This window comes from Vombatus ursinus, unplaced genomic scaffold (assembly GCF_900497805.2).
Source record: "Vombatus ursinus unplaced genomic scaffold, bare-nosed wombat genome assembly UNPS02014781.1, whole genome shotgun sequence".
NCBI lineage: Eukaryota > Metazoa > Chordata > Mammalia > Diprotodontia > Vombatidae > Vombatus > Vombatus ursinus.
In genome coordinates this window covers 24,479,099-24,493,430 of record NW_020954559.1, presented here as the reverse complement: position 1 = coordinate 24,493,430, position 14,332 = coordinate 24,479,099, and the positions used below count along the sequence as shown (strand labels likewise).

At 37.7% G+C, this 14,332-nt stretch overlaps 1 long non-coding RNA gene across 1 annotated transcript in view; it reads right to left on the bottom strand.

Moving 5' to 3' along the window:
• Positions 1–7,116: 7,116 nt before the first annotated feature.
• LOC114046117 overlaps positions 7,117–14,332 on the bottom strand; it is a 10,526-nt gene continuing 3,310 nt past the window's right edge. The window contains exons 2-6 of the long non-coding RNA XR_003569466.1: positions 12,253–12,282; positions 10,633–10,674; positions 9,407–9,436; positions 7,696–7,800; positions 7,117–7,250 (exon numbers count right to left, since the gene is read on the bottom strand). This is a non-coding gene — a long non-coding RNA (uncharacterized LOC114046117). The remainder of the gene's footprint in view (positions 7,251–7,695; positions 7,801–9,406; positions 9,437–10,632; positions 10,675–12,252; positions 12,283–14,332) is intronic.

The following is a 14,332-nucleotide window of genomic DNA, read 5'->3' as shown; positions in this document are numbered from 1 at the left end:
TTCCTTCATTCCTTCCTTCCTTCCTGTCTTTTCTTTCTCATTCATTTTTAAAAATTTTGATTTCCAAATTCTCTCTCTGCCTTTAGACCCCTCACCCACCCATTGAGAAGATAAGCAATCAACAATGTGAAGTCAGGCAAAATATATTTCCATATTAGCCTGGTTGCAAAAAAAAAAAAGCAAAAAAACAAAGTGAAAAAAGTATGCTTCAATTTTCACTCTTTAGAGGTGGATAACATTTTTCATTAATGAATCCTTTGGAATTATCTTGGACCATTGTATTGATTAAAGTAGCTAAGTATTTCACATTTGATCATCATAACAATGTACTGTGTACAACATAACAATGTACTGTCTACACCATTCTGGTTCTGCTCACTTCACTTTGCATTGGTTTATATAAGTCTTCCCAGATTTTTCTAAAACCGTCCTCATCATTTCACATAGCACAATTATATTCCATCACAATTATACACTACAACTTCTTCAGGCATTCTCCAGTTCATGGGCATCCCCTCAATTTCTAATTTTTCACCACCATGAAAATATAAATATTTTTGCACATATAGCTTTTTTTTTCATTTTCCTTTGATCTTTTCAGGATACAGACCTAGAGTAGTGGTATCCAGCACATACTCTTGGATTCAGTGACACTGACCTCCTTGATGTTCCTCAAATAAGATGTTCCATCTCTCAGCTTTAGACATTTTCATTGGCTGTCCCCCAAATCTGGAATACTCTCCCTCCTCATTTCCAGTACCTAGCTTCCTTCAAGTCCCATGCTAAAATTCTGCCTTTTGCAAGAAGTCTTTCCCATTCTCTCTTAATTCTACTGACTACCCTTTGTTGATTATTTCCAATTCATCCTGTATATAGCTTGCTTGTACATAGTTGTTTATATGTTATCTCCTCTATTAGATGGTGAATTCCCTGAGGGTAGGGGCTATTTTTTGAGTTTCCTTGTATCCCTGGCACTTTGCTCAGTGCTTGGCACATATTAAGGGCTTAATAAATGCTTACTGAGTGACTGAATAGTTTATTGAGTTGGACCAAACTGAATTTCTTGTCACTTATGAATAGAGAGAATAATAACAGAAATTTTAGCTTGGATAGATGTTGGATTTAGAATCAGAAGACCTGAGTTTGAATCTCAGCTCTCCTGCTTGAATTGTCTGTAGGACCTCGGGTAAATCATTTAACATTTCTGGGCTGTGATTTTCTTATCTGTACAATGAAAATGTTGGACTAGAAAGTTTCTAACATCCCTTTTATCTCTAAATCTATGATCCAATGATTCTTTTATGTCACTGCAATTTGATAGGTTTAGTATAAGTTTGATTCATAACTGGATATGATGCATAATATTTATATCTGGACACCACAGTTTAGGAAGGACACCAGTAAGTTGGAAAGAGTATAGAGAAGTGGTACCAGAATGATTAAGGGCCTTGAATAAATTCATAGGACAATTGGTTGAAGGAATATGAGATGATTGCCTTGGAGAAGAGTAGACTGAGTGAGAACATGATAGCTTTGTTTAAGAATTTGAAGAGGTTTCACAGGGAGAGCAATAAGACATTTTCTATTTGGCCTCGGAAGGCAGAAGCAGGATCAAAGGATGGAAGCTGCCCAAAAGGCAACTTTAGTCTAATATCAGGAAAAAGACTCCCTACTAGTTAGAATGTTCCAGATGTTCCAAAGAGGATTTCTTGGGAGGTAATTGATTCCCAGTCCTTGGAGGTCTTTAATTCTTTTTGCTTCCTTCATTTCTCCTCAGATCTTTTCTCCTTGAAGTTCTTTACTTTATTCTGAAATTCTTATATTCTTCCTCAGGTCCCTTCTCCTCAGTTTCATCCTCTCTTTCAAACTGGACCTCTCTCCAAAGGGTTGATCTTCTGTAACCTCTTGGTATCTTCTGCATGTTTCTTCTTCAATACTCTCAACTCTCTTATCTTCTTCAAATTTGGATTCTTCTTTTTTAATAACTGTTCCTTCTTTCCATTGCTATCTAATCTTCATCTGCACATACCTTAATGTTGGGGTTCCTCATAGGTATTTCCTTAGGCCTCTTCTATTTTCATTCTACATTCTCTTCCTCAAAAATCTCACCCACATTGCACGTTCTCCCCTAGAAAGTTACTTCAAAATCTCTATCTTCCTCTGTGACCTGCTCTAAGACCCTAGCCTCCATTTGATCATGGAATACCTGAATTTACCATTTGTACTTCCAATTTAACTCATTTAAAACCATCCAAACTATCTCCCATGTTTGAAATTTTGTTAGTGTTTATCTTCCTTTGTTTTATTCCCCACTTTGTGTATCTAATCACTACCTAGTTCCTATTAATTCTACATCCTGAGAGCTCCTTCATTTTATCTCTTTTACATTAGTAATGTCACCACCAATTTATAGGCCCTCATTAACAACCATCTCTTTCTCTCTTTTCTAATCTGTCTCTCACACATTTGCCAAACTAATCTTCCTTAGCTCCAAGTCTGTCAAATTGAAGTCTTTCAGTGGTTTCCTTTGCCTAAGAAATAATATCTAAAGGATTTGTGGTAAGGCAGGTAAATGCTATTAATGGAACTGTGAAAACAATCTGGAAAACAATTTGAAATTATTTGAGAAAAATGACTAAACTTCACACTCTTTGACTTAGAGATCTCATGGTATGTACCTCAAGGAGTTTAAAGAAAAAATAAAGATCTTATGTATACCAATATAATCATAGCACTTTTGTGGTAAAGATCTGCTGCACCAAACATGAATTCTGCCATTCATTCCCTTTTAATTTCTACTTTCAAGATATTTCTGTTTTGAATTATTTAGGAACATCCTGCAATGATTCCATACCTTCTTAAGAATCCATAGAGCCCTCAGTTTTATCAGGTATTGGTTAAATTTCCTTTTTTAATGCAATAATTCTTCAAAGATGTTTGGAATCATTTAGATGTCCTGGTGGCTATCTTCCCTTCTACTTTAATATCTTTCCTATTGATTAATATTCTTGTGCTGTAGGCTTTTAACCAAATTCTTTAACTGGATTTTCTTCCTCCTGAAATTTTTGGTAATTTCAGTATTTTTTTCTTATATTCTTTTGTACTTTACTTTTGCAGTCTTTCCCTTTTGATGGCGGATCTTCTGGGGTTAGGTATTAAAGCTATTTCAGTCTTCCACACTGGGGAATTCACTTTTCATTTGCATCCATCCCTGATCCAAGTGACTTGTAGGGGGGCCAGAACTAGTCCCAGGTTAGTGTCAATCCTTCTTTTTTAGGTCTGCTACCACTGCCTTTCATATATATGCTGGCATTCTGCTACAGGTCTTGTTATTTAATTCTCTGGCTGAGTACTACTACAACCCTAGACAGAACATATTTCTGCTTTCCTATATTTCTCCTTCATGTACAAGTTGAGTTTTCCTGCTTTTGCTTAAGAATGGTGGAGTGAGGTCCCAGCAAATACCCTTGCACAAGCTGGTGGATAGGGTGACATAGTATGGAGGCCACTAGGGAATGGGGTGCTGAGTGAACACATTATGCATTAGGGATAAGATCTCTCTGCTATTACTCCATCACCTTATTACCCTGAAAATCTTCTTGGTGTTTTGGTTTCCAGAGACAGCTGCAATTACTTTATCTCTTGTGGATAATTCCTATTTGTTGGAGTTTTAAGAGTTCAAGAAGACTGGGGAAAATATCTCGTCCTTCATCTTGCTGGTCACATGACTGGAAGTGCTTGAGTTCTTTGTTAAGACCTTCAAAGGAGAGTTCTTGTGTTTTTTTTTTCCTGAGAACCATTGGTGTTCATAGAATGCAATAATAATAATAATAATAATAATAATGATACCAGATTGCTGGAAAGCTTCTCAAAATCTAATTGTGGGGGAACTGGGTAACTTATGTATTTACAGAATTACCCTAGCGATTGGTAGCCACTTTGTAAAGACTATTCACTTTGATCAGTTATATGCCTGTAGACAAAGACTGATGAACAGAAGAACCAAAGTGATGGGCAGTCTATAAAAAGGATAGAGTAAAAATTCTAATCTGTTAGTTGTACATAGACAATGTGAACCTGACAATAGATCAAAAAATGCTATTTCAAGTGATGAAGATTCTATGCCTCATAACACAAGAACAATCTGTTTAAACAAATAGACGGAACTGAATTCAAAGGCAGTACCTTTCTCACCTAGAATTCCACTTTAGAGACTTCTAGGGTCCAACCCAACAATACTGATAGAAGCCTGATCCCTATACAAATTCAGGCTTAGGAATTCAGGGCTATACATTAGAGGAGGAGGATGACTAGTTCTTATCGACTAGCTTAGGCATAGGGACAGACTGGACAGCAAGTCACAAGACATTCTATTGGAGCTATAAAGTGTTGCTTAGGATGTTATACAAGAAACTAGAGATGTGACATGTGTAGACTGACCACAATACTAATACCTACTGGTGTAATTTTGTCTTGCATGTAATTAAGTATATACATTAATACACATGCTATTTGCTGCGTGTTTTGAGGATGTTTCTGTTTTACTATTTTTTATTCATGTTTATCTGCTTCTATACTTATATCATGTATATGCTGTAGCTATAATGAATTTTGCTACCTTTTTTTGCCTATAAGCTGTCATTCATTCATGCTTTGTTATTATGTAGGTCTACTGATATTGTGCTTGCTTTATTTTGCTATTTATTCTTATTTCCTGTGAACTATGGTTATTAATACATGATTGTTATATGTATACATAATATGTACTGCTTGAATTCAGATATTTACTTAATTAAATATCCTGTCAAGGAATGTTTATATTGTGCTTTGTTGACTATATGTATTGCTGATGTGACTTTGACATGGGATATTCAACTATCCTTATTTTTTTAAAGGCTGATTTTTGTTTGTGATTGAGTTATGTCTTGCAGATACCAAACATGCTTCAGGTTTTTTCAAGTGAATGCAATATTTCTGGTCCCATAGAATACTCTAATGCCCTTTTCATACACTAGTGAGTTTGGGGACAATGGATTGGGCATAAGCACTTGCTTCTGCCACTGCTTTTGACTTGTCATGACTGTGGGGAAGATGAAGGGAAAAACATTGATTTTAGGAGGCTGGCACTGCCAAGGGCAAGAAAACAGCAAGTGATGGTAGCAACAGTAATCCCTGAGGAACCACTTAGAAAGAGCAAGAAAGAAGAGAATCTTCTAACCTTGTGATGGAGGAGAGAGGGGAGCAGGAGCCAGTGGCCATATGCAGAGCTCAGTAAGGACCAGGGTGGCACAGTGGGTGGTGATCCAGAGTTAATATGATAGACACTTATCAGTTAAGGGTCTTAGTCCAGCTCAGAGTGCCAGCTCCTCTCTTCTCTTCCTTCACTTTTCACAATTCACAGGAAGTGAGAGTAGCTTTGCTGTCTCTCTCATTGACTGTAAAAATTGTGGGTCTTTGGAGAGCTTTTATTGTCTGTTTGTTTTAATCTTTATGTTATTAAAATCATGGTTAACTACTAACTGTGTGGACTAATGGGCAGATGCAACATTAAAAGAGTGGTTGACAAAAACCCCATATCAAATGGGGTTCATATAAAACATGAACAGTTGTCATGCCAGCATAAATGGGTTGGGGGTTTATATTCAAAGAGAGAGATAATTTGATCTAAAAAGCATCCCAGATAAAATACTTTTACCAAGGTATCTCTGGGCATCAAAATCAACAGATCAATAAACATTTATTAAGTGCCTACTATGTGCCAAGCCTTGTGCTAAGTGGGAATCAGTTATCACAGGGATACCAGCTGTCTGGCAGCATCTGCCATTAATCTCTTTTACAGACGACTGAATTGAAAGGAAACCACTCCTTTCAAAGGGAGGTGACCAAGAGTAAAACCAGAGAGGAAGTCATGCCTCAAGTAAGTTCCCTGGAGTGAGTATGAGGAAACTACACTCTCACAAAGATAGGGGAAGGGGAAAGTGACTGAAAGCTTTCCCTCTTACACTTACAAGAACTCTGCTTGCACATAAGAGGCTTTGTCAGCCAATACTTAGCATCTTCTGCCTGTGATATTAGAGAAGAAAAACCAATTCCGAACCTATGAGCATGGATCAAACATCTATTTCCTTCCTGTCCAACCCATCGCCTTGATCTGTGCCATTTGAGCTATGCTTATGTGGAGGTGGCAAAGGTGCAATGTTTCCTCCTTATCAACTAAGAGAAGTAACAAGAGCTAGGTGAAATCTGGGCCTGCCTAATCTAAAACACGACTTCTCACAGGACCATTATTGAATGATGCACTCCTACTTCTTCCTGTGACCTGAACACCATCACACACCAGACCTGACAACGTCCATTCTGATGACTGAGACATGGTTGTGTCCGACCCATTCTGTCAAGCAATCCCCAGGAGGTTTCTTTTTTTCTGAAAAACCTCTTCCATTGCCCCATTCTCTTCTTGCCCATCTCCCTGGGTCCTTCGTGTTAGGCCTTTAGCCTTCCGTTGAGTGAATTGCTTTGGATACCTAATAAAGATCTAGTGCTTTAACCATTGCCTCTTGTGAACATCTCCCCAAATTCCAAGATTGCTGGGATAGATGGGGCCAGAGAGGTTAAGCAACTTGCTCAAGGTCATATATCAAGTAAGTGGCGAAGACCAAGAGTCAAACTTTTATTCCACTACTTTCTATGTTGTTATTATTCAGTTGTTCAGTCGTGTATGACTCCATGTGACCCCATGGATTTTTTTTCCTGGAGTATTTTTTGGCAAAGATGCTAGAGTGGTTTGCCATTTCCTTCTCCAGGGTGTCCTCACTTTACAGATGAGGAAGTGAAACAGATAAGGGTTACCTGATTTGCCCAGGGTCACGCAGATGGTAAGTGTCTGAGGCCAGAATTTGAACTCAAATCTTCCTGACTCCAGGCCCAGTGCACTGTCCATTGCACTACCTAGTTGCCCCCTAAATTTCCATGGGAATGTATATGTGCTGTACTTCTGTAGAATATTCTGGAGGCAGCCAAGATACAAGTATTTCAGGCTGTACTTTTATCCCCTAAATACAGAATTTAGTGCCTTTAAAGTCAAGAGATACAAAAACCCAGAAGACGAAGCAAAGCTTGGATGCTGATTAGTTTATTTGTGTTTTAAATACAGGAATGAGGGGAGTCAAGATGTTTTCACTTCCCTATCATCCTAGGTTACTGAAGAATTTTCATGATGCCAGCCTCATATCTATCTTCTTATTCAGCCCCTGAAACAAGAATGGAAGAAAATCAAACACAGGGGATAGACTGACTTGGATTTGGTCCCTCGTCTAGTATTTATGACAGTAAAGTAGTCAGGCATTACTGAATTGGAGGAGACTTGGGGAGAGGATCTAAGTTGGGATGAGCAACAACAGAAAGAAGATGCACAATGAGTGAAAATAGGAGTTACTTCTACAGAAATGGAATTGCACTGGTCAAATATTGTTTTATTAGGGATCTCTCAGTCAATGAGAAGCCTGACACCAGGTGAAAATGAGCAAATCACGTGAGAGGAATTTACCATGAAGAGGAAACAAATTAAAGGAAATGGAACAGAAGAGAATCTGGGATGTAGCTGAGGACATGAAATGGGGAGTCAGTAAGTGGATGGTAAAACATAGATTTGATTCATTAGAAGAGTACTTTGTACTTTAAAGGGTTAAAACTAACCATTTCCGTGATCATGAAGATACCCTCTAATGGGAAATGGGCCATTTCTCCTCCTTTCCTGAGGGTTTGGGACCCTTTTCTGACCTCTTCCACGTCGTTTTTGGCCTACAAAAATAAAGGAAATAAAAACTGTTTAAGGAAAGATTTACATTCAGGTGTAACAGGTTGTTGGCTTGGGGCTGCTAAGTATAAAAAAACGAAAAGCGAAGAGAGATGTTTAGGGCAAGAGTCTTATGAATCTCAAGAGTTTTCAGTTGTGGATAAGGGAAATCTATGTTCAAGGGAGTGAATCCCAGTGGAATTCTATCAGGAACACAAGCATTCGCTTGGCCAGAGGTTGCATATCCAGTCACAAAATACAGAATTCATCTCAACCATTTCCAAGCTGTTGTTTATATTTAGATATAAATACATATTAAATACAAGAGGTATGAGAACTGAATGAGAGGCAAAATGGATGGAAAATTAGATGTTGTTGTGATCNGGCCAGAGGTTGCATATCCAGTCACAAAATACAGAATTCATCTCAACCATTTCCAAGCTGTCATAACATATTAAATACAAGAGGTATGAGAACTGAATGAGAGGCAAAATGGATGGGAAATTAGATGTTGTTGTGATAAGATTGACCTCACAACATCTATTAAAACCAAGATATAAAATAGATTATCATCTAAGTAAATAATGAGAGTAACCACTGGGGATAGAATCAATTGAAAAAGAGGTACCTGGAGGACCTAGAAGAAGCAGTATGACTGAACTAGAAAACTGCTACTCAATAAAGTAAAATAAAATAAAACGTTATTCAGTAAAATTAGTCAAATTTTGCTAAATATTTGTGACTTATTTCTTTGGTATTGAGAACCTTCTCAGGCCATTGGTCTACATAAGTGAAGCCTTCAAAGTTAGTTGAAAGGCAAGTATAAGCCTCTTACTTGACAGAACTTTCACCTACTAAGAAGAAGAAAACAAAAGGCAAATAATGGTAACTAAAACAAATTGATTTTCCAGACCAGGGTCAGAAAAAATGATGATAATTTGACTTTTTTTTAACCTCACTACTAGTTTAATATTAAGGAACACAATAAGAGAGGCAATTAAATAGAAACTAATTCCAATTGACTCCCTCAATCTGGGGGCAGAGAAAGATCAGAAACATCTTGCCAACCCTCCTATTTCTCATTGCCCTCTCTCCTTGCACAGTCAGTAGTGGGACTAGGTTTGAGGTCTGAGGTGGGTCCTTTCCTAGAAGAGGTAAAGAGGCTTTGCATAAAGGTGAACCATATGGCCAGGATACAGCATTCCTTTATTTCATGTTTAGATATAAATCTTTTGAATAGGCATTTGGATGTTAGGGTTCTTGACAATACATTTCTTTCTCTCTTTCTTTCTCTCTCATACGTCCTCATTTGAAGGCCCACGTTTGAAAAAGAAAGAAAGAGACAGAGACAGAAAGACAGAGTATTTAATTGAAGACAACAAAGTGACTGGTTTTTTGATCTGGAAAAATTCTCTGGTGAAAAATGAGACCTGTGCTTTGGCAAGAGAGAATAATACATATTAATATGATCATACCCTTAGTTCATCAGAACCCTCTGTTTATCCCTACTCAACTTTAAGAGGATGAATACTCAAGCAGTCTGTAATGTGAGACAAGGACCAGGGACTACAGAGAAAAAGGAAAGAAAGCCAGTTTTGGGATGTAATTTACCCTCAGGTCCACGAGATTGTCTAGGCGGTCCTGTGTACAGAATAAAAAAAAAAAGGAAAAAAGGATGTTTAGGGAAAGAATCTTATGAATCTGAAGAATTTTCACTTGTGGATAAGGAAAATCTATTGTCAAGGGCCCCATTGCGATAGAATTAATTGAAAAAGAGGTACCTGGAGAACATAGCTGAAGGAGTATTAGACAACTACAAAAATGTTACTCAATAAAAACCAGTAGAATTTTGATTCTTTGTGAGGTATTTCTTTGGAATAGAACCCCTCCTAAGATCATTGGTCTCTGTAAATGCAGCCTTCAAAATTAGCAAGCATAAACCTGTTTTACTCCCTTAACAGATCTTTCATTTACTAAGAAGAAAAATACAAATGGAAGATAATGGAAACTACTTTAAATTGTTTCCTCTCAGTCCAGAGCCTGAAAAAGAGATGGCAATTTGGACCAAATTGCCTCACCACCATTTTAAGGAAAACAAGAATGGCAACGAATAGAAATCAATCCAAACTGACTCCCTCAATCCAGGGGCAGAGAAAAGCTAGGAATGTCTTGCCAATCCTCCTATTTCTTCTTGCCTTCTGTCCCTGCAGTCAGTGGTGGCAGTAGATTTGAGGTTAGATCTGAAATGGGTGCTTTCACAGAAGTAAAAAAGTCATGTATAAAGGTGAAAAATGTGTGCAGAATGTAGCATTTCTTTATTTTGTGTTTTAGATGCAAATCTTTTGAATAGACATTTGTCCTTTTGGGTTCCTTTTATTACATCTCTCCTTTCCTCCTTCAACTTTACAAAACACTTTTTCAAAGGTTAAAGTAGAAGAGGAGGAGGAGGAGGAAGTGAGAGAGAGAGAGAGAGAGAGAGAGAGAGAGAGAGAGGGAGGTTGGGCAGGGAAAGGGGAGGGACAAAAGACAGATAGAGGGAGATATAGACAGAAAGACTAAAAAAGAGAAAAAGACAGACAGAACATTTAATTGAAGATGACAAAGTGACTTTGTTTTTGATCTAGGATATTCTCTGGTGGAAAAATGAGACCTCTGCCATGGCAAGAGAGACTAATGCATTTTAGAAGACCACATCCTTAGTTCATCAGTACCCTCAGTTTATTTGTTCTCAGCTTTAAGAGGATGAATAACCAAGTGGTCTATAATGTGAGAAAAAGAGCCAGGCTAGGAGAAAAAAGGAAAAAAAAAAGCAAATTTTGTGATAGACTGTAACTTACCCTGAGGTCGACGAAATCCATGAAATCGATGAAATCGAGGTCCTGTGATTAGAATAAAAAAGAAAAAATGATTTTTAGGGGAAGAATCTTATGAATCTCAAGTTTTCAGTTGTGGATAAGGACAACCTATGTTCAATGGTCCCAGTGGAATTCTACCAGAAATAGAAGCCTCCACTTGGCCAGAGGTTACATATTCAGTCATAAAATCCAGAACTCATCTCATTCATTTCAAAGCTGTCATAACATGCTATCTACAGGATGGATGAGAAATGAAGGAAACAGATGCAAAAAGGATGGAAAATTAGATGTTATTGTGATCAACCTAAAATCACAACCTCTATCGTGACTATGATGTAAGACAGTTGATCATCTTCTGAATCCTAGGTAAATCACGGGAGTAATGATGGTTGTGATCAGCCTGATCTCACAACCTTATTGTGACCATGATATAAGATATAAGATGTTGTTATCATCTTTTGAATCCTAGGTAAATAATGGGGGAATCATAGCAATAGAATTAATTGAAAAAGAGGTGCTTGGAGAACATAGATGAAGCAGTATTAGGCAGCTAGAAAAAGATTACTCAATAAAACTAGTAGAATTTCATCGAAAATTTCTGATGTATTTCTTTGGCATAGGGCCCCTCCTGAGACCATTGGTCTATGTAAACAAAACCTTCAAAATTAGTTGAAGTACAATCATAAGCCCCTTTTACTCTCCTGACAGATCTTTCACTTACTAAGAATAAAAACACAAAAGTCAAGTAATGGAAATCAAGTTAAATTGTTTCTCCCAGTCCATAGTCTGAAAAGGGGATGGTAATATGGACTTACTTATCTCACTACTAGCCCAATATTAAGGAAAACAACAAGAAAGGTAATTAATGGAAATCAATCCAAACTGACTCCCTCAGTCCAGGAGCAGAGAAAGGCTAGGAGCTAGAAAGTCTTGCCAATCCTCCTATTTCTTCTTGCCTTCTGTCGCTGCAGTCAGTGGTGTGAGTAGATTTGAGGTTAGATCTGAAATGGGTGCTTTCACAGAAATAAAGAGGCTGTATTTAAAAGTGAAATATATGGCCAGAATGTAGCATTTCTTTACTTTGTGTTTTAGATGCAAATCTTTTGAATAGGCATTTGGCCTTTGGGATTCCTTTTATTACATCTCTCCTTTCCTCCGTTAGCTTTACAAAAGAACACTTTTTCAAAGGTTAAAATGGGAGAGGAGAAAAGAGGGAGACAGAGACAGAGAGAGAGAGAGAGAGAGAGAGAGAGAGAGAGAGAGAGAGATGTAGGGTGAGGGAATGGAGAGAGAAAGGAGACAGATAGAGGCAGATATAGACATAAAGAGTCAGAGAAAAAGACAGAGAGCCTTCAATTTAAGATGACCAACTGACTTTGGATTTTTGACCTGGGACATTCTGTGGTAGAAAAATGAGACCTATGCAATGGCAAGAAAGACTAATGCATTTTAACATGAGTACACTCTTAGTTCATGAGTGCTCTCTGTTTATGGTACACATCTTGAAGACTCTAAATGCTCAAGTGGTCTCTTATGTGAGAAAAGGACCAGGGTCTACAAGGAAAATGGAAAACAGACTGTTAGGGAAAGAAAATAACTTACCCTGAGGTTTACCAGGTTGTTGCCTAGGACCTTTTGTGGATAGAATAAAAAAAAAGGAAAAAGTGATGTTTAGGCAAGAGTCATATGAATCTCAAGGACAATCTGTGTTCAAGGTCCCCAACGGAATTCAATCAGGAAAGTAGCCTCCATGTGGCTAGAGTTTACATATTCACTCATAAATCCAGAACTCCTCTCATCCATTTCAACGGTTTCATGACGTATTAACTACAGGAAGTATGAGAAATGAAGGAAATAGAGGTGAAAAGGATGGAAAATTAGAAGTTCTTGTGATCTGCCTGAAATCATAACTCTTATTGGGACCATATATAAGTCAGTTTATCATCTTTTGAATTGTAGGCAAATAATGGAGATAATGATGGCAGCATATTTAATCTAAAAAGAGGTACCTGGAGAACATAGTTGAAGCAGTATTATGCAACTAGAAAAACATTCTTCAATGAAAACTAGTAGAATTTATTAAAAACTTCTGATGTATTTCTTTGGCATAGAGCACCTGCTGAGGCCATTGGTCTATATAAATGAAGCCTTCAAAATTAGTTGAATTGCAAGCATAAGCCCCTTTTATTTCCCTGACAGATCTTTCACTTACTAAGGAGGAGACCACAAAAGGCAAATAATGGAAACTAAATTAAATTATTTCTCTCAGTCCAGAGTCTGAAAAAGATGGCAATTTGGACTTCCTTGTCTCACTAATAGCCTAATGTTAAGGAAAACAACAAGAAAGGCAATTAATAGAAATCAATCCAAACTGACTATTGCAATCCAGGGTCAGAGAAAGGCTTGGAATGGCTTGCCAATCCTCCTATTTCTTCTTGTCTTTTGTCCCTACAATCATTGGTGGGTGTAGATTTGAGGCTAGGTCTGAAAGGGGTGATTTCACAGAAGTAGAGAGACTATATCAGTGGTGGGGAACCTGAAGGCTTAAGACCACATGTGACCTTCTAGGTCCTTAAGTGTGGCCTTTTGACTGAATCCAAATTTTATAAAACAAATCCTTTTATTTGTTCTGTAAATTTTGGATTCGGTCAAAAGGCACACTTAAGGACCTAGAAGGCCACATATGGCCTTAAACTGTAGGCTCCCCACCCCTGGGTTATGTGTAAAGGTTAAAAAGTATGGCCAGACTGTTATTGTGTGTTTTAAATGCAAATCTTTTGAATAGGCATTTGTCATTTTGGGTTCCTTTTATTAAGTTTCTCCTTTCCTCGTTCAGCTTTATGAAAGAACACTTTTTCAAAAGTTAAAGAGGGACAGAAGGAGAAAGTGAGAGAAAAAGAGAGAGAGGTATGGTGGGACAGAAGGGTGAGGGAGAGGGGACAGAGGCAGATATAAATTAAAAGACAGAAAGGACAGTGAAAAAGACAGACACAGAGCATTTAATTAAAGATGACAAAGTGACTTTGGCTTTTTGATCTGAGAAATCTGGTGGAAAAACGAGACCTATTCAATGGCAAGAGAGACGAATGCATTTTAACATGATCACACTCTTAGTTTATCAGTATTCTCTGTTTATGGGTACTCATCTTGAAGACCCTATATGCTCAAGTGGTCTCTGATGGGAGGAAAGGGCCAGGGGCTACAAAGAAAAAGGAAAAAGACTGTTAGGTATAGACTGTAACTTATGTTCAGGTGCGCCAGGTTGTTGGCTAGGGGCTTTTGTGGATAGAATAAAAAAAAAAGGAAAGAGTGATGTTTAGGGCAAGAGTCCTATGAATCTGAAGGAGTTATCCATTGCGAATAAGGACAATCTATGTTCAAGGGCCCCAGTGGAATTCTATCAGGAATAGGATCCTCCATGTGGCCACAGGTAATACATTAAGTCATAAAAATTGGAACTCATACCATACATTTCAAAGCTCTCATAACACATTAAGTACAGGAGGTATGAGAGGTGAGGAAATAGAGACAAAAGGGTTAGAAAATTAGATGTTACTGTAATAAGCCTGATTTCACAACTCTACTATGACCATGATATAAGATAGTTTATCATCTTTTCAATCCTAGGGAAATAATGGGGATAACCATGGCAGTGGAATTAATTGAAAAAGGTACTTGGTGG